Raw genomic sequence first — 20,851 nt, forward strand, 5'->3', positions numbered from 1 at the left:
TCCACAAATATCCATATGGACCAGTTCCATTATCCTAGTAGTACTTACCATTTTCTTTCTTTTGAAAGAGGATCTTACCTGCTTCAGGTGAGATCTTACCAAAGGAGAGGATCAATATCCAACATAAGCAAGTGAGTTCATTATCTGAAAGTGTGGACAGATCCGCCACATATATGTTATTCACTCTTTTTCCCTGCAAAACTATCTTGTCAATGGTAAGACTAATCATAAAATATTTTGTAGAGGTGAAGGCTACCATGTTACCTCTATCACATAATTGTGATACACTTATTAGATTGTACTTAAATCCATCTATCAAGTAGATATTCTCAATAGAGTGAAAGTCAGACTTACCTTTCTAACCTCAATGATTTCACCGTTATTTCCATTTCCAAAGGAGACATTACCTCCTTTAAGGTCGTCAAGTGAAAGGAAATAGTTCTTGCTTCCAGTCATGTACTTTGAACATCCACTATCCATATACCATATTTGGCTGCTCCCCTTCACTTATACATGCAAAAGAAAATTAGGGATTAGTCTTAGGAACCAAAACTAGTTTGGGTCCCTTTATAAAGGCAAAAGGATAAATCAAATTCTTTTTAGCCCAACTTGACAACCTATTTTTCCCTAGAACAAAATTTTTGTCCTTTTGACTTGCCTTCTTTTTTGCAGTGCATTCACTCTTATAGTGACCGGTGCTACTACAATGTGTGAAAATCTTGTTCTCAGGAAGTGTGATGTACTTGCTTTTGGGATCCCACTTATGTATAGAGCTCCCAAAGCCAAGTCGTCTTCTATTGCTACTATGATGTTCTTGTAGCCATGAAAGTGCATCAGAGGACCTATTCCATTTACAAGTTTTTCCTAGCTCATGCTTGACCTTATTCAGATCCTCCTTTAAGACTCTTACCAGTTCATCCCTTTTATACAACTCATCTTTCATTTTTCCTAAATTTTCTTCTAAAATGAGTTGTGTGTAATTAACTATCTTTTTGCATATTCCTAATTTCAATTTTAGATTTTCAGATATAAGATCTAGGACAATTGTATCAAGTGCATGGACTTGATTCTTTAACGTAGTTTTTCACTTTTAGTTTCATATGCCCTACGTTCTAGGTTTTTGAACTTAACTTTCAAAATCACACATTGTTTAACAACTGTTCCTTTTCATTATTCATATCCTCAGATTCATCAATTAGTTCTAGCAGTAACTCCGATAATCTTTCTTAGACAAAAAATTAATCTTGTCTTTGAGATGAAAGACACTTACCTCAGTTTCTTCATCAGATTCTTTAATGGCCATTAGTGCTTGTTCATCATCATCTGAGATTTCATCTGAGCTTTCTCCCCAAGCAGCGACCATAGCCTTGGTTGATCCTTTGTTGTTGCCTTTCTTGGGTTGAACCTGTTCCTTCTTCTTATTCCTTTGTTCAACTCTTTACTTCTTTCATTCAATTTCCCACAAAGGATAGTTTTTGATAATCTTTCCACACTTGTAGCAACCATCATTGGTTTGCTTCTCCGGAGCTCTTGCCTTGTTGTAGCTTCCACTTCTTGAAGAACCCTTTCCTCTCCTTAGGTACTTTTTGAAGTCTTTGGTGATGATTGCCATTTCATCATCTTTCAGATCAGAACCTTCAGTGATTCTGAGTGCCAAACTCCTTTCCTTCTTAGGTACATCCATTTTCATGGTTTGTCTCCTAGGTTCATAGGCAGTGAGATTTCCAATCAATTCATCTAGTGGGAGAGTGAAAATATTCTTTGATTCCTGGAGCTTGCTTTCCCAAGTTATTAGCAAGAACATAGTGAGTATCTTCTCAACTCTTTCTTCTTCAGGGATAATCCTTCCAAGAGATTTAAGTTCATTTGTCAATGTAGCGAATTTTATGTACATCTCCTGAATGGTTTCTCTATCTTTCATAGCAAAGTTCTCATACTGAGAATATAGTAGAGTTCCTCTAGATCTTTTCACCTGAGTTATTCCTTCATGGGCCACTTGCAGCGTGTCCCAAATTTGCTTAGCAGTAGAATATCCTTGGATTCTGCTATACTCATCTGGACCAAGTCCATAACCAAGCCACTTCTTGGCTTTGGCATTCTTTTCCCACTTCTTCAAATCTTTAGCATTGCCATCAACTCTAGTCTTTGGCACATCTACTCCTTCAGCATTTTTCTTCAAAGTAGCCAGTGGACCATCAGTAACAATGTCCCATAGCTCATAGTCCTCTCCCTATATATGATCTCTCATTCTTGACTTCCACCAAGAGTAGTACTGGCCATTAAAGAGTTGTGGCCTAGTAGTGGATTGACCTTTCCATTTTTCAGGTGGTGCACTCATCTTGATCTTCTCCTAAGGTGTTAGCCTCTTCAAGGATAACCCACTCTGATATCAATTGATGTTTTATACTTCAATACTACACACGAGGGGGTGATTTGTGTGGTATCTAATTTTTCGCGTGCACATATTATAGAAGGACCTGGTTCTTATATGTGTTCCTTAAACTACAGTTGCGGAATAATAAATATAGAAAATTATGAACACAAATATTTTTACGTGGAAAATACGTGGCTCAAAAGTAAAAAATAACGACTTATTACCCAGTAGAATTTTTTCCAACACTTCACTAAATCAATGAGCCAAAAATAATATTTACAAAACTCTTGTAAACCTAAGGATTACCACTAACCCTTTGTGAAAACCAACCTCAGACTGTTGCGACAATTATAAGTTAACTCTAACTTGAATAATACACTCAGAGTACCTAGTACAAATGCTTTTAGAGACAGCTGAAAGGTGCAATTCAAAAGCCCTACTACAATTAAACTAGAATAAATGACAGACACTTGTAACTGCATCTTCTATCTGGTTCATATAGTTTCAGGTTCGCATACTTGAATCACACATGAATTGCTTGCAAAATGCCTTGCTATTTTTCTCTCAACTCTCGTTTAACTTCAGCGTTTGTGCGCCACCTATAAAAAAGAATGAATTGATATATATAAAGTTAGTAGAATAAGAAATAACTCGAGTTCTAATGCTATACTCTTCCTTGGTGGAAAAGTTCTAGTTATCTTCAATTTCTAACTCCTCCCTTATCTAGGATAGAGTTCTCTTCGAGCAAGGAGTCCTACTCCTTATCAATTATGCAATCTTTTTGTTCAGGAGATATCAGATATAACCACTTAAGCTTATCTCCATCACGTGCATGCCTTGTGCTTGAATCTGTCCGTATCTGTGTACACTGTGTATGGACTTGGTTCATGCGTGTGTTCCTTTGTCAACCTTTGTCAATCATCAAAACAAACTTATAACTTAGGCCAACATGAATAGAGCGGCCTTTACACTTTGTGATCTCTCTATTTTCTCTGGCAATTACTGGAGTAACACGGATCTAGATGGGCGAATGTAGATACAAGTTCGACTGAACTCAATAGCTTTTGTTTAAATAACGTATTTGTGTTAAAAAAATTATTAAATATGTACATATAAAAATTTAAAATTTAATTATTAACACTTAAAGTCATTATTCTAAACTCTCAAATCCAAAAAGTTAAAATTCTGACTCCACTCTGAACTACACCATAAATATATCTATGCTTATCGTATGATGAAGACTATATATTTATCTACAAGAAGAATTATGGGATGCATGAAAAGTTCTCTCTCTCAAGGGTACGTAGGGAGGGGCCATAATAACAAAGAAGAAAAGGGATCAGTAAGAATCCAATGGGAAGGTGTCCAAAGTCAAGTGTGAAATGAGTGGCATTTTTGTACGAAACCGTGTTAAGAATCACAAAGTAGTGTCCAAGTTCCAACTAAGCAGTGCCCTGTGGACCAAATAATAGAATTATCTGCTACTCTTACCGGTCGTTTGATAATCCCGAGATAACACATAATTTTCTTTTTTGTATTTGGTTGAACTTTTTATTTCAATATAAGTAATTCCGCGATAATTTATACTATAATTGTATGTAGAATTATTTTTATACCATAATGGCAATGCCAAAATTACTAATCACGAAAAAACAACAACATGACACATTTTTCTTCTCTTAAAGCTCATCCAAAAAAAAAAAGTTTTCCTATAGACACAATTAAAATTAGAAATAAAATTTATCCAAGTTTATCTAGTGCAAAATGGAACACATATTTTACATTATACCCCGTATATCTTATTTTGGTCAAATAAATCAAACATTAACCAATAAAAATAAATTTATTAAAAAATCATGTCATTATTTAATCCTCATATTATGCAACTTACGAAATAATAAAAATAAAATAACAAAAAAATGATTTAATAAATTTATTACAATATAATATTCTCAAACTATTAAAATGATTATAAGAAATGTAGAAAAAGGCTTATCTGGAATAATTTAAAGAACGATGGGATTGTATAGAAATTGCGTAATAAGGACAGGATATTACATTTCATAGTAGCTTTTGCATGATTAGTGAGATTGCAACGTCTCATCAGCTTAATACTTTCCAATACCAAAAAGTCAGAGGCATACAACTCATGATCGTCTGATTTCAATTTTACTAGTATTATTTTTAATGATGGCAGGTAATATTAGATATATAATATGTTACTACTACAAAAAAATAAAAGAAGATGACGGATTTGAAATAATTCTTTGAATTTTTAAGTTCGCTTCTTCTCCAATATTAAATTTGCAAATTGAAATTAAAACCATGAAATACTAATTGTACATCCCTAAATAGTAAAAGCTCATCTTTCTGTACTTGTCGTTTATTTCTTTCCCCCCTTTTTTTTGGCATGTGAATTTCTAGAGTCATATACGTTGCTATCTTAAATGAACACATAGTGGAAACTATGATGTTTGACTTTTTAATTAATACCAACTTCTGTTTGTAATTTAAGATTTTTTATCTTTGTAAATATTAAATAACCAATTTGGATAGTAAAGAGTGGCTTGGGCTCATATGTTGAAACAAAACCTTTTTCGTGAAATCATAGATTTACTCAAATGTGAAAAAATATTGAAGGAAAAGTAAACAAACTAATCGGGTCACCTCTCAAAACCTTTTTCCGGGGAAAAACTAATTTCAGCAACATATATCAGTAGTAGCACTACTATTTAATAATGATATATATATGGAATTCACGACTTAAAATAAAATATTCAATATAATTAATGAACACTCTTCCATATATAACCTCTAGGCAAAAATACAAGCTCGGATTAGTGAAGTTGTGAAGGATATCACATAGATCATAATTGCTTTGCCTCACTACTAGGCTTGATAGTCAATATTCCTTTTATTTTTGAATCTTTTTCTATTTTCTATATTATCTTTTTAGTTATTTTTCTTTAATTTTATTTCCTTAACTTGTATCCTTAGATGGTTTTCCGATGACGAAATTTGGAATTTAGTTACATTTGTTTAAGTATGTTTATAATTAGTGTTACCATTATAGTATATTATTGATCTAATTGATACGATATGTGTATAGTGTATATACGAAATGTGTATACAGTATTTAGCTTATTACTTTAAAATTATTGTAATATAACTCAGGTAAAAAATAATTTCATAACTAATGACTGAAGCAATACAGAGTTATGAGAACAGATTGCCAATCCACTTCCTAATTTTTCTTCTATTACGACCTCGATAAAGTGCGGAGTTTTTTCAATTTAGTTGAAATTATAACCCGGATTTGTTTTCTACAAATCGTTTGTCAAGGTTTGGACTGGGTATTAGTCAATTTTCATTCCCAAGTCTGTTCTCTTTTTCGTAGAATATTTACTTGTGATGTTAAATCAATAATAAATATAATTTTACCAAAGAAATCTTGAATTGATCTTGATAATTACTGAAATTAAAAAGGTAAAGGTAATGTCCCACTTCTCATGAAACTCCTTTTTCTTCCTTAGCTGCCATGTTTTTAATTCCTTACTGAAAGGTCTAGGCATAAAAGACTGCATTTCTTTGTGTTCAACTTCATATATATATATATATATATATATATATATATATATATATATATATATATATATATATATATATTTGTAATGTAATAAAGTCAACATCATGTTATGTTAGGTAAAAGCTCAACCTAAGTCAGCCAGCATTACTATTAGTAAGCAACTCCTTGAAAAATATAGACATGTAATTTAAGTTATCCATTCTATCCAATGGGATTGAGATCATGAAGGGTGAAGATTGAAGAATTTGGCAATCCTGTCGGCATTTATATATGAAAATAATTAATTTTTTAGTTTTTTTTCCTAAATATAAAAACGACGTATAATTTTTTATTTGTTTATACGACATCAAATTTGAAATTAAATGACACGAAGAATGAATAATTGTTACCAAGCACGTTTTGAGTTTAAAGTTCGAGTTGGGGTTCAGTTGTAAGTGTTCGAGTTCAACTTGTAATTTATGTTAATCAAAGTTCATAAATTGCTAGAAAAGATTGATCATATATCAATCAATTAACTATGCCACAATATAGAAACAACTGAAATTGAATAAATAAATCTCACTATATTAACTTCTCTCTATTTGGCCCATCAAATACTAATAATAAGTAATTATGTCTTTTAAAAGACAAATTATGGAATTAATGTAATTAGGGGCTCCTTTATTATAAAAAATAAAATGAAATTAGAGGCTCCTAAATGTGATGCCTATTCTCTAAAAACACCGGCCTAGCATGGTCCTAACGCATGAAAGGACTACTAGATTAAAATCATATCAATATCAATATATTAGTCTCTATATATGGCTTGGACAATCCTCACTTCATGAGTTAACTTTTTGGGTTGAGTTAGACCCGATGTCCATTTTTTTATTATGGTATTAGAGCTGGACTCTGAGATATCGAGTGTAATAGCTGGGATTGCACTGATGTGTTAGAATCCTCTTGATGTAGCCCAACCTTTTTCCTTCTCTCGTTATCCTACAGGCCATTGATTTGCATCTTCAGATAATTCATTTAGAATTGCAACAATCTCCTTAGGAGTTTTCTTCATAAGAGGACCTCCAACTGCGTTGTTTAGCGTCCTCCTACTAGAGGGTGTCAGCCCATCCCAGAAATTTTGGAGTTGCATCCACAAGTCTACTCCATGATGCTGACATCTTCTCACAATATCCTTAAATCTTTCCCATACTTCAAACACCGTTTCTGTATCTTTCTGCTCAAAGATGTGGATCTCTCTTCGAATTTTCTCTGTTTTTGCGGGTAAAAAATATTTTTCAAGGAACTTCTTTGTCATGTCTTCCCAAGTTTGAATTGACCTAGTCGGTAAATTCCGCAACCAGTGCTTAGTATTTTCTCTCAGTGAAAAAGGGAATGTCCTTAAGTAGATAGCATCCTTCGATACCCCGTTATGCTGGAAGGTATTCATAATCTCATCGGAATCCATCAAATGAGTATTTGGATCTTCGTTAGATTTGCCTCAGAAGACATAATTATTCTGAATGGTCTGAAGTATCCCTTGCTTGATCTCAAAATTATTGGTTGCGATCAGAGGAGGTCGCACAGTAGATACTCCTTGGTTGTAGACTGGCCTGGCATAGTCTCCTAGTGATCATCCAGGCCTTGGCATATTATTTTCAAATTCATCTTCAACCAGAGGTCGGTTCAGGTTTAATCTTCATCCTCTGTTCCCGTCAACCGTCAGCTCTAAGAACTTCCTCAGCAGCTGCTTCATATTGGGCTGCTTCCTGTGCAGCCAAATCAACTACCTCACCATTTTTAGCCATGTTCTCTTGGGTTGAAGATTGCCCCAAGATTTTTCCGGTGAGATCTTTCTCTTTCCTCATAATTTAACGAGCGCAAAACACAATACAAAATTAATGCTCGCTACCCAAAGATAGTATAGTTATAATAATCATCTCCATAGGGATTGGATTTAAACAATGTTCAGGTATTTCTTGTGATGACCCAAAATGTCATCTTAAATTTAATAAGTAATTCTGTGTTCTAAGACCTCGAAAAGTACCATTTATCATTCCTCGACTTACGTGCGCAGTCCGTAAAATTTTCGGAAAGTTTTTATGTGAAAAATCGATTAAAATGTGAAATAGAGCCTTAAAACTGAATTGAGTTGACTTTGGTCAACATTTTGAGCAAACGGACCCGGAAGTATTTTGACAATTCTGGTAGCTCCGTATCGTGATTTGGGACTTGGGCGTATGCCCGGAGTTTAATTTGGAGGTCCCTAGCTCAAGTTATGACCATTTAACGGAACTAACAATTTAAAGGCTATAGATTCCAAGTTTGACCACGGGGTTGACCTTTTGATATCGGGGCCGGAATCCGATTCTGAAAATTTGAACAGCTCCGTTATGTTATTTATGACTTGTGTGCCAAATTTGAAGTCATTCCGGATTCTTTTAATATATTTTGGCACGAGATTTGCAAATTAAAAGTTTAAAACTCAAAGTTCGAATCGGGGTGTGAATTGTAATTTCAGCATTGTTTGACGTGATTTTAGACCCCGAGTCAGTCTGTATTATATTACGGGACTTGTTGGTATATTCGGACGGGGTCACGAGTACCCCGAGTGTGATTCGAATCGAAATCGGAACAAGAATTGGACTTAAGCAAAATCTGAAATTTTGGGTTCTGGTGTAATCGCACCTGCGGATTTTTGACCGCAGGTGCGAGCTCGCAAAAGCGAGCCTTCCATCGCAGATACGGGACTGGGCTGGCCTGGGGTCTTCGCAGGTGCGGCCTTTCTGTGCAGAAGCGGATGTCGCAGGTGCGACAGGAGTGTCCGCAGATGCGGAACTTCACCTGGTAGGCTGGCATCTCAAATGCGAGCTTTGTCTCGCAAATGCGAGTCCGCAAATGCTGAAATTTTTTCCGCAGATGCGAAAATGACTGGACAGAACCCATAAATTCGAAAGTCGCCATTTTGACTCATTTTTGAGTTTTAAGTCTCGGATTTGGGCGATTTCAAGGGGGATTTTCACGACTTTAAATTGGGTAAGTGTTCTTTAACCAAAAGTTATTATATTTCACAAATTCATGTCTATATTCATCATTTATTTTGGATTTAGATGGAAGAAATTTAAATTTTTGTAAAACTTTCCAAAAACGAAAAAATTAAGATTTGAAGGTCCATTGATATCGGAATTGGACAAATTTTGTATGGTTGAATTCGTATCGGAACGAGTGTTCGGGATTTGAGACGTGGGTTCCACTGTCAAATATTTTGATGAATTTCAAATTTTTATCCGGAAAATATGTAAATTCATATGGAATTTATTCCTATGATTAGTATTGAATATATTGAATTGTTTGTGAATAGATTTGAAGCTTTCATAGGCAAATTTAAAAGGAAAAGATGTGGTTGAATAATTGATTGGAATTTGCAAAGCGAGGTAAGTGTCGGGGTTAACCTTGACTTGAGGGAATAGAATCCTTAAATTATTTGTTGTGTGAATTGCATGTGAACGACGTATAGGCGAGGTGACGAGTGTCTATACGTCGCCAAAATTAATTGTTTGTCTGCTTACTTGAAAAATCAGAAATTATTTTTAATCATCAATTAATTATTATAATAATTATTTCTCTCTTATTCTCTGTCAAATATTAATTCTTGAATTCCTGCACTAATTGTTACATGCTATTTGAATTATGTGTTTAAATTGTTATTTGACATTTAGCATATTAAATATTAAACTGCCTATTTTCTCCCTGATTTCTATAATAATTTGCTATTTGTCATTGTTTGTTTCATAATTAAATCATAATTATTGTATGCTTGTTGTCTTATAATTTTATATTAATTATTGCATTTATTGGAAAAATTTCTTCTATAAGAATTGATTGAAATGGATATGTTGGAGGACTGGGTTGCACGCCGCAACAGACTTATTAAAAATTTAATATTGGAGGATCGGGTTGCACGCCGTAACAGACTTATTAAAAGTCAATATTGGGAGATCGGATTGCACGCCGCAATAGACTTATTGAAAAGTCAATATTGGGGGATCGGATTGCACACCGCAATAGACTTATTGAAAGGTCAATATTGGGGGATCGGATTGTACGCCGCAACAAACTTATTTAAAAGTCTCTCTCTCTCTCTCTCTCTCTCTCTCTCTCTCTATATATATATATATATATATATATATATATATATATATATATATATATATATATATATATATAAATATATATGAGAGGATTGAAAATGAATATATTCTGAGAGTGGGTTGTACGCTGCAACAGAATTGAATGTGAATATATTGTGAGAGCGGGTTGCACGCTGCAACAAAATTGGTTGAAATAATAATGAATTATGACTGCTGAGTTGGCTTCAATTATTATAAATGAGTTACCTGATTTATTTCTATTATTTGTTGTTGTTACTATTATTGCGTACATGTTAATATAAGTGAACCGCCATAGCCTCGTCACTACTTCGTCGAGGTTAGGCTCAGCACTTACCAGTACATGGGGTCGGTTGTACTGATACTACACTCTGCACTTCTTGTGCAGATTTCGGAGTTGGTCCCAGCGGCGTGCCATAGACTTGCTTGGATTTCAGCTATTCGAAGGAGACTTGAGGTATAACTGCATGGCGTCCGCAGTTCTGAAGTCCCCGTCTATTTTATTTTAGCTGTGTGTGTATTTCCAGACAACTTTATTTTATTCACACCTTTATTTGTATTATTCTAGAATGCTCGTGAATTTTGACAACAATTCTGGGATGGTATTTAGACACCGTTGTATTTATGGATTATTCACTATATTTCAAACTTTGCTTCCGCATTTGTTTCTTTGATTATTAATAATTTAAAATTGTTTCAAAAATATAAATATTATTCTAACGTTGGCTTGCCTAACAAGTAAAATATTAGGCGCCATCACAGTCCGAAGGTGAGAATTTCGGGTCGTGACAGTTGGTATCAGAGCACTAGGTTACATAGGTCTCACGAGTCACGAGCAAGCTTAGTAGAGTCTGAATAATCGGTACGGAGACGTCTGTACTTATCTCTCAGAGGCTATGAAGTTTAGGAACAATATCACTTCTTTCTTATTCTGTCGTGCGATTTTATACTATCATCGATGATTGAACCATTTTACTCTTATTCTCTCGCAGATGGTGAGAACACGTAATACCTCTACCGATGGACAGGGACCAGAACCCCCGGTGGCAACTATGGCCAGGGGTAGAGGTGGAGGCCGAGGTCGTGCTAGAGGCTGAGGTAGAGCTCAGTCCAGAGCTCGAGCAACTGCACCTATTGAAGAACCTCGGGTGGACCTTCAGGAGGAGGTTCCAGTTCAGAATGTACCAGTTGGACCAGTTCAGGTCCCGAAAGGATTCATAGCCACTCCAGTACTTCAGGACGCTCTAGTCCGTTTGGTAAGTCTTATGGAGGGCGTGGCCCAGAATGGTACATTTTCAGTGGCAACAGCCGTCTCACATGCTAGGGGAGGAGCACAAACTCCCACTACTCCCGCTCTAGAGCAGATGGCTCCCCAGAATTAGGCTCCAGCAGCCTGCCAGTTGGGGTAGTTCAACCAGTTGTTGCGGCACAGACCAATGATAGGCCTGCCATGTCTTTTGAGTCCATATTGAGACTGGATAAGTTCACTAAGCTCTTTGCAGTTCACTTCAATGGTACACCTTCTGAGGACCCACAAGATTATCTTGAACGCTGCCATGAGGTGCTGCGGAACATGGGTATAGTTGAGACCAATGGGGTTGATTTTGCTATATTCCAAATGACGGGTTCCGCCAAGAGGTGGTGGAGAGATTATACATAGACCCGACCAGTCGGATCACCTGCACTTACCTGGGAGCAGTTCTCTCAGCTATTTCTGGAGAAGTTCCTCTCTATCACACTGAGAGAGGAATTCCGCAAGCAATTCGAGCGTCTACAACAGGGCAGTATGACCGTTACTCAGTATGAGTCCCGTTTTGTGGATTTGGTCTGTTATGCTCTCCTTTTACTACCTACGGAGGGAGAGAGAGTGAGGAGGTTTATTGAGGGACTCACCCACCCTATCAGACTTCAGATGGCCAAGGAAACCGGAAGTGAGATTTCTTTTCAAGCAGCTTCTAATGTCGCTAGGAGGATCGAGATGGTTCTTGCACAGGAGAGAGGGTAGAGGTCTTATAAGAGGCCTCGTCAGATCGGGGGTTTCAGTGGTGCCTCGTCTGGAGGCCGGGGTGAATTTGTTAGGGGTCATCCTCCCAGACCGTTTCATTCAACACTTCATGCATCTATCGGTGCTTCAGGGAGTCACGGGTCTATTATGCCTTACTCTGGGCAGCCAGTATTCAGTGCACATTCAGCTCCTATCAGTGCACCACCACTCCAGAGTTACTATAGCGGTTATCCGGTCCATTTGGGTTAGCTTCAGCTTCAGCAGCCATTGCATCAGGATATGTGTTATGAGTGTGGGAACATTGGTCACATCAGGAGGTATTGCCCTAAAATGGCGAGTAACAGATCTCGGCAAGATTCTCGTACCATCATACCGGCACCGGTTGCTTCACCGCCTGCTCAGCCAGCTAGAGGTAGGGGTCAGGCAGCTAGAGGTGGAGGCCAAGCTATTATAGGTGGAGGTCAGGCCATTAGAGGTGAAGGTCAGACTGTTAGAGGTGGAGGCCAGCCAGTCAGAGGCCGTCCCAGGGACACAGTTGAGAGTGGTGGGGCCCAACCCCGATTTTATGCTTTTCCAGCTAGGCCTGAGGCCGAGTCATCGGATGTTGTGATCACATGTATTATTCCAGTTTGCCATAGAGATGCTTCAGTTCTATTTGATCCAGGATCTACTTATTCCTATGTGTCCTCCTACTTTGCTTCATATTTTGTTGTGCCTTGTGATTCTCTGAGTGCTTCTGTGTGTGTATCTACACCAGTGGGAGACTCTATTGTAGTAGATCATGTCTATCATTCGTGTGTGGTTACTATTGGTAATCTTGAGACTAGTGTGGATCTTCTACTTCTTGATATGGTGAATTTTGATATCATCTTGGGTATGGATTGGCTGTCCCCTTATCATGCTATATTGGATTGTCATGCCAAGATAGTTACCCTAGCTATGTCGGGGTTACCTCGGTTAGAGTGGAAAGGAACTCCTGGCCATTCTGCCAGTAGGGTTATTTCTTATATGAAAGCTCGGCGTATGGTAGATAAAGGGTGTCTAGCCTATTTGGCTTATATTCGCGATCCCAGTGCGGATGTCCCTTCTATGGACTCAGTACCAGTTGTTCATGAATTTTCAGAAGTATTTCCTGCAGATCTGCCGGGGATGCCACCCGACAGAGATATTGACTTCTGTATTGATTTGGCTCCGGGCACTCAGCCCATTTCTATTCCACCATACCGTGTGGCCCCGCTAGAGTTGAAAGAATTGAAAGAGCAGTTACAAGACTTACTTGATCAGGGATTCATTAGACCAGTGTCTCGCCCTGGGGTGCACCAGTATTATTTGTAAAGAAGAAAGATGGCTCTATGCGGATGTGTATAGACTATCGGCAGTTGAACAAGGCCACTATCAAAAACAAATATCCGCTACCAAGAATTGATGACTTATTTGATCAACTTCAGGGTGCCAAGGTATTTTCGAAGATCGATTTGAGGTATGGTTACCATCAGTTGTAGATTAGGGCATATGATATCCCTAAAACAGCTTTTCGAACTCGGTATGGGCATTACGAATTCCTAGTGATGTCATTTGGGTTGACAAATGCCCCAGCAACATTTATGGATTTGATGAATCGGGTGTTCAAGCCTTATTTGGATTCTTTTGTGGTTGTATTCATTGATGATATCTTGATTTACTCCAGCAGCCGAGAGGAACATGAGCAGCATCTTCGAAGTGTGCTTCACACCTTGAAGAATAATCAGTTATATGCCAAATTTTCAAAATGTGAGTTTTGGTTAGACTCAGTTGTCTTTTTGGGACATGTTGTATCGGCAAAAGGCATAAAGGTGGATCCTAAGAAGATTGAGGCTGTTCAGAATTGGCCTAGACCTACTTCAGTTACAGAGATCCGGAGTTTCCTGGGTTTGGCAGGTTATTATCGTCGGTTCGTGGAAGGGTTTTCATCTATAGCAAGCACATTGACCAGACTAACCCAGAAGGGTGTCCCATTCAGATGGTCAGACGAATATGAGTTGAGCTTTCAGAAGCTCAAGACCGCTTTGACTACGGCGCCAGTGTTGGTATTACCCACAGGTTCAGGATCGTATACGGTATATTGTGACGTATCTCACATTAGGCTTGGTGCAGTATTAATGCAAGATGGCAAGGTAATTGCATATGTGTCACGACAGTTGAAGGTTCACGAGAAGAATTATCATGTTCATGACTTAGAATATGTAGCCATTGTTCATACGCTGAAGATTTGGAGGCATTACCTCTACGGTATCTCGTGTGAGGTATTTACTGATCATCGCAGCCTTCGGTATCTGTTCAAACAAAAAGATCTTAATTTGAGGCAGAGAAGATGGATGGAGTTGTTGAAAGACTATGATATCATCATTTTGTATCACCCCGGAAAGGCCAATGTGGTGGCCGATGCTTTGAGTAGAAAGGCTGTCAGTATGGGCAGTCTTGCGTATATTCCAGTTGGTGAGAGGCCATTAGCTGCAGATGTTTAGACTTAGGCTAATCAGTTTGTGAGGTTAGATGTTTCAGAACCCAGTCGGGTTCTAGCTTGCACAGTCGCTCGGTCTTCTTTATATAGGCGCATCAGAGAGAGGCGGTATGATGATCCTCACTTACTTGTCCTTAAGGACACGGTGCGACACGGTGATGCCAAACATGTTGCTGTGGGGGAAGATGGGATTCAGTGAATGCAGGGTCGTATTTGTGTTCCTAATGTGGATGGGATTCGTGAATTAATTCTTGAAGAAGCACACAGTTCCAGGTATTCTATTCACCCAGGTACCGCCAAAATGTATCAAGATTTGCGGCAACATTATTAGTGGAGGAGAATGAAAAAGGATATAGTTGCACATGTAGCTCGGTGTATGAATTGTCAGCAAGTTAAGTACGAGCATCAGAGACCTGGTGGTTTGCTTCAGAAGTTAGAAATTCCTGAGTGGAAGTGGGAGCGTATCACTATGGATTTTGTTGTTGGGCTCCCACGGACTCAGAGAAAATTTGATGCAGTTTGGGTCATTGTGGACAGGTTGACCAAGTTAGCATATTTCATTCCAGTGGCAGTTACCTATTCTTCCGAGAGGTTAGCTGAAATTTACCTTCGTGAGATTGTCCGCCTTCACGGTGTGCCCGTGTCTATTATTTTAAATCGAGGTACGCAGTTTACCTCACATTTTGGAGGGCTTTACAGCATGAGTTAGGCACACGGGTGGAGTTGAGTACATCATTTCATCCACAGACAGACGGACAGTCAGAGCGCACTATTCAGATATTGGAAGATATGCTCCGCGCTTGTGTTATAGACTTTGGAGGTTCTTGGGATCATTTCTTGCCACTTGCGGAGTTTGCTTATAATAATAGCTACCAGTCGAGCATTCAGATGGCTCCATATGAGGTATTATACGGAAGGCGATGCCGATCGCCAGTTGGTTGGTTTGAACCGGGAGAGGCTCGGTTGTTGGGTACCGATTTGGTACAGGATACCTTGGATAAGGTCAAGATTATTCAGGATCGACTTCGCACAGCTCAGTCTAGGCAAAAGAGTTATGCCGACCGTAAAGTTCGTGATATTGCATTCATGGTTGGAGAAAGAATATTGCTCCGGGTTTCACCTATGAAAGGTGTAATGAGGTTCGGAAAGAAGGGCAAGTTGAGCTCTAGGTATATCGGACCCTTTGAAATTCTTGAAAGGGTGGGTGAAGTAGCCTACAGGCTTGCATTACCACCTAGTTTATCAGCGGTTCATCCGGTGTTCCATGTGTCTATGCTCCGAAAATATCATGGTGATCCGTCCCGTGTGTTAGATTTCAGCTCAGTCCAATTGGACAAAGATTTGACTTAAGAGGAGGAGCCGGTGGCTATTCTAGCCTGACAGGTCCGACAGTTGAGGTCTAAGAGTTATCCTTCAGTTCGGGTACAATGGAGAGGTCAGCTGGTAGAGGTATCTACCTGGGAGTCCGAGTCGGACATGCAGAGTAAATATCCACACCTTTTCACCAACTCAGGTACTTTTTTTCTAACTCCGTTCGAGAACCAACGTTTGTTTTAGAGATGGAGAATGTGATGATCCAAAATATCATCTTAAATTTAATAAGTAATTCTGTGTTCTAAGACCTCGAAAGGCACTATTTATCATTCCTCGACTTGCGTGTACAGTGCGTAAAATTTTTCGAAAAGTTTTCATGTGAAAAATGGATTAAAATGTGAAATAGAGCCTTAAAACTCAATTGAGTTGACTTTGGTCAACATTTTGAGCAAACGGACCCGGATCAGTATTTTAACAATTTCGGTAGCTCCGTATCGTGATTTGGGACTTGGGCATATGCCCGGAATTTAATTTGGAGGTCCCTAGCTCAAGTTATGACCATTTAACGGAACTAGCAATTTAAAGGCTATAGATTCCAAGTTTGACCACGGGGTTGACTTTTTGATATCGGGGCCGGAATCCGATTCTGGAAATTTGAACAGCTCTGTTATATCATTTATGACTTGTGTGCCAAATTTGAAGTCATTCCGGATTCATTTAATATGTTTTGACACGAAATTTGCAAATTGAAAGTTTAAAACTCAAAGTTCGAATCGGGATGGGAATTGTAATTTCAGCATTGTTTGACGTGATTTTAGACCCCGAGTCAGTCCGCATTATGTTACGGGACTTGTTGGTATATTCGGACAGGGTCCCGAGTTCCCCGAGTGTGATTCGAATCGAAATCGGAACAAGAATTGGACTTAAGCAAAATCTGAAGTTTTGGGTTCTGGTGTAATCACACCTGCGGATTTTTGACCGCAGGTGGGAGCTCGCAGAAGCGAGCCTTCCATCGCAGATGCGAGACTGGGCTGGCCTGGGGTCTTCGCAGGTGCGGCCTTTCTACGCAGAAGCGGATGTCGCAGGTGCGACAGGAGTGTCCGCAGATGCGGAACTTCACCTGGCAGCCTGGCATCGCAAATGCGAGCTTTGTCTCGCAAATGCGAGTCCGCAAATGCTGAAATTTTTTCCGCAGATGCGAAAATGACTGGGCAGAACCCATAAATTCGGAAGTCGCTATTTTTACTCATTTTTGAGTTTTAAGTCTTGGATTTGGGCGATTTCAAGGGGGATTTTCACGACTTTGAATTGGGTAAGTGTTCTTTAACCAAAAGTGATTATATTTCACAAATCCATATCTATATTCATCATTTATTTCGGATTTAGATGGAAGAAATTGGAATTTTTGTAAAACTTTCCAAAAACGAAAAAATTAAGATTTGAAGGTCCATTTGATATCGGAATTGGATAAATTTTATATGGTTGAACTCATATCGGAACGGGTGTTCGGATTTCGCGAGTTTTTTCGAGAATTGAGATGTGGGTCCCACTGTCGAATATTTTAATGAATTTTGGATTTTTACCCGGAAAATGTGTAAATTCATATGTAATTAATTCCTATGATTAGTATAGAATATATTGAATTGTTTGTGAATAGATTTGAAGCTTTCGGAGGCAAATTTAAAAGGAAAAGCTGTGGTTGAATAATTGATTGAAATTTGCAAAACGAGGTAAGTGTCGGGGTTAACCTTGACTTGAGGGAATAGAACCCTTAAATTATTTATTGTGTGAATTGCATGTGAACGACGTATAGGCGAGGTGACGAATGTCTATACGTCGTCAAAATTAATTATTTGCCTGCTTACTTGAAAAATCATAAATTATTTTTAATTATCAATTAATTATTTTAATAATTATTTCTCTCTTATTCTTTGTCAAATATTAATTCTTGAATTCCTGCACTAATTGTTACATGCTATTTGAATTATGTGTTTAAATTGTTATTTGATATTTATCATATTAAATATTAAACTGCCTATTTTCTCCCTGATTTCTATAATAATTTGTTATTTGTCATTGTTTGTTTCATAATTAAATCATAATTGTTGTATGCTTGTTGTCTTATAAGTTTATATTAATTGTTGCATTTATTGGGAAAATTTCTTCTATAAGAATTGATTGAAATGGATATATTGGAGGATCGGGTTGCACGCCGCAACAGACTTATTAAAAAGTTAATATTGGAGGATCGGGTTGCACGCCGCAACAGACTTATTAAAAGTCAATATTGGGGGATCGGATTGCACGCCGCAATAGACTTATTGAAAAGTCAATATTGGGGGATCGGATTGTACGCCACAATAGACTTATTGAAAGGTCAATATTGGGGGATCGGATTGCACGCCGCAACAGACTTGTTTAAATATTGGAGGATAGGATTGTACGCCGCAACAGACTTATTTAAAAGTCTATATATATACTTGATTGAAATAAATATATGACAGACTTGATTAAAAGAAAAATATTGGGAGAGCGGGTTGCACGCTGCAATAGAATTGAATGTGAATATATTGTGAGAGCGGGTTGCACGCTGCAACAGAATTGGTTGAAATAATAATGAATTATGACTGCTGAGTTGGCTTCAATTATTATAAATGATTTACCTGATTTATTTTTATTATTTGTGGTCGTTATTAATATTGCGTACAGGTTAATGTAAGTAAACCGCTTTAGCCTCGTCACTACTTCGTCGAGGTTAGGCTCAGCATTTACCAATACATGGGATCGGTTGTACTGATACTATACTCTGCACTTCTTGTGCAGATTTCGGAGTTGGTCCCAGCGGCGTGCCATAGACTTGCTCGGATTTCAGCTATTCGAAGGAGACTTGAGGTATAACTGCATGGCGTACGCAGTTCTGAAGTTCCCGTCTATTTTATTTTAGCTGTGTGTGTATTTACAGATAACTTTTTTTATTCAGACCTTTATTTGTATTATTCTAGAATGCTCGTGAATTGTGACACCAATTCTGGTATGGTATTTAGACACCGTTGTATTTATGGATTATTCACTATATTTTAAACTTTGCTTCCGCATTTATTTCTTTGATTATTAATAATTTAAAATTGTTTCAAAAATGGATAATATTATTCTAACGTTGGCTTGCCTAGCAAGTAAAATGTTAGGCGCCATTACGGTCCGAAGGTGAGAATTTCGGGTCATGATATTTCTAGCTTAACGATATTCAAGATGAATAACACGTTGATTGGGATGATTAATAACTAAAATTAGCTATGAAACTATAACAATTGATCATTGAAAGACAAGAGTTGAGCAGCACCGAAATATTAATGGGAGAAATAAGGGTCGTGATAGGATAGGTGCAAGATAACTATTTGGGATCCAACTCTAGTTCAATTCACTCTAATGCTCTAATGATTCTCACGAATTCACTCGATGATTAGTTCAAATGTGTAGTCAAGAATTCTCTCCCAATTAAATCTTAACTCTACGAGGTAAACTAATATAAGCACTGTGAAAATATGTATGCATGCATTAGTGGATTGGTCTTCAGAAAAACGTCTCTCGAATATTCTCCTAACTTGATTTAATCAACAATTCAACAATCTCTTTTGATTACTTAAGAGAATCACTGAATTAAATCAAAAACAATAATGCAAGAAAATCACCACAATATTCCTCTTTCGATTAAATAAACTAGTGAATAAAATTACAAATAATTCAAAGCTCCATAAATGAATTCAAGCAAAGAACTAGAGTTAAAATCTACAAATATCAATCAAAACACCATATTCGTCAAACCCTAAGGGAAAGTACTCCATATTCATGTAGAAAATCATCATAAATAAAGTTGAATAATAAGAAAACATGAATTCAATCCAAACTCGGGTGTTGAGTTCAGGAAAGAATGATGAATCCTTGTGATTTGAGTCTCTAATGCTCTTCCAATCTTGCGTAGGTCAAAAGTCCTCTAAAAATCGCATTTTTGGTGTATTTATACCATGTAGGAATGGGCCGGACGAAACTACCCTTTCCAAGCCTAAATAGAAAAATACTGAGAGAAATTTGTACAGGCCCGCCGCACCACGCGGTGTAATAGTGGGAAAGTTTAGAGAGTAATTTCTGACAAGCAGCAACGATTTACACAGTCGCGCCGCCCCATGCGGCGCAATAGTGTTAATTTTTCAGAGTTATTCGTTTTCTTCACTTTTTGACATCCAGACTTGGCTCCCGACTCCAGGACGCGATCCCGGTTTAATTTCTTGGGCTTTTACTCAGACTTCAAAGCTCCAAATTATTCGATTTAGCTCTAAATTATCTTTTTAGTTCGGAATCACTTCCTATAAGGCATAAACACATAATAAGTGTGATTTATATTATTTAAGTTCAAACACAAGTAAAATATAGTAATTAGAGTGCAAACTATGACTAAAACATGGATTTCTAGCCTACCATCAATTGTTACTTAATTTTTATTGTATCGTATCGTATCATTAAATCTGTCGTTACGTAACACGAAAAGTGCCACTTTATGGAATGATCAATTTGGTGCGGACGTTTTGTTACCTTATATTTTTCTCTCATCTTGCTTTTACTTATTATTAAATTATCCTATTTTATCTTTGAAACTACCTTTTAATATAATAATTCTATCTCGTACCTCACCTTTTCTTTATAATATTGCAAGTTCTTTCATAGTGTTGGTGCATGACATCATGAAATGACGACAAACATTACAATCTATCCAAATATTATATACATCTAAACGATACAGTACAATACAATACAATAAATACGATACATAACAACCATCCAAATAAGTTGTAAGACACAAAAAGTATCGAGAATGCAATTAATCTCTTTTAGAAACAAAAAGGATTAAACAAACTCATAAATTAACTAATGT

The 20,851-nt window shown here is 37.4% G+C and overlaps 1 non-coding gene across 1 annotated transcript; it reads left to right on the forward strand.

Annotated features, from left to right (window-relative positions):
- The first annotated feature begins 7,099 nt into the window (after nucleotides 1–7,099).
- Nucleotides 7,100–7,206, forward strand: LOC142168506 (small nucleolar RNA R71). Its single transcript, XR_012698363.1, has one exon. It is a non-coding gene; the product is annotated as a small nucleolar RNA R71 (small nucleolar RNA).
- The last annotated feature ends 13,645 nt before the right edge of the window (nucleotides 7,207–20,851 follow it).

Source organism: Nicotiana tabacum, chromosome 13 (assembly GCF_000715075.1).
Source record: "Nicotiana tabacum cultivar K326 chromosome 13, ASM71507v2, whole genome shotgun sequence".
Classification (NCBI taxonomy): Eukaryota; Viridiplantae; Streptophyta; class Magnoliopsida; order Solanales; family Solanaceae; genus Nicotiana; species Nicotiana tabacum.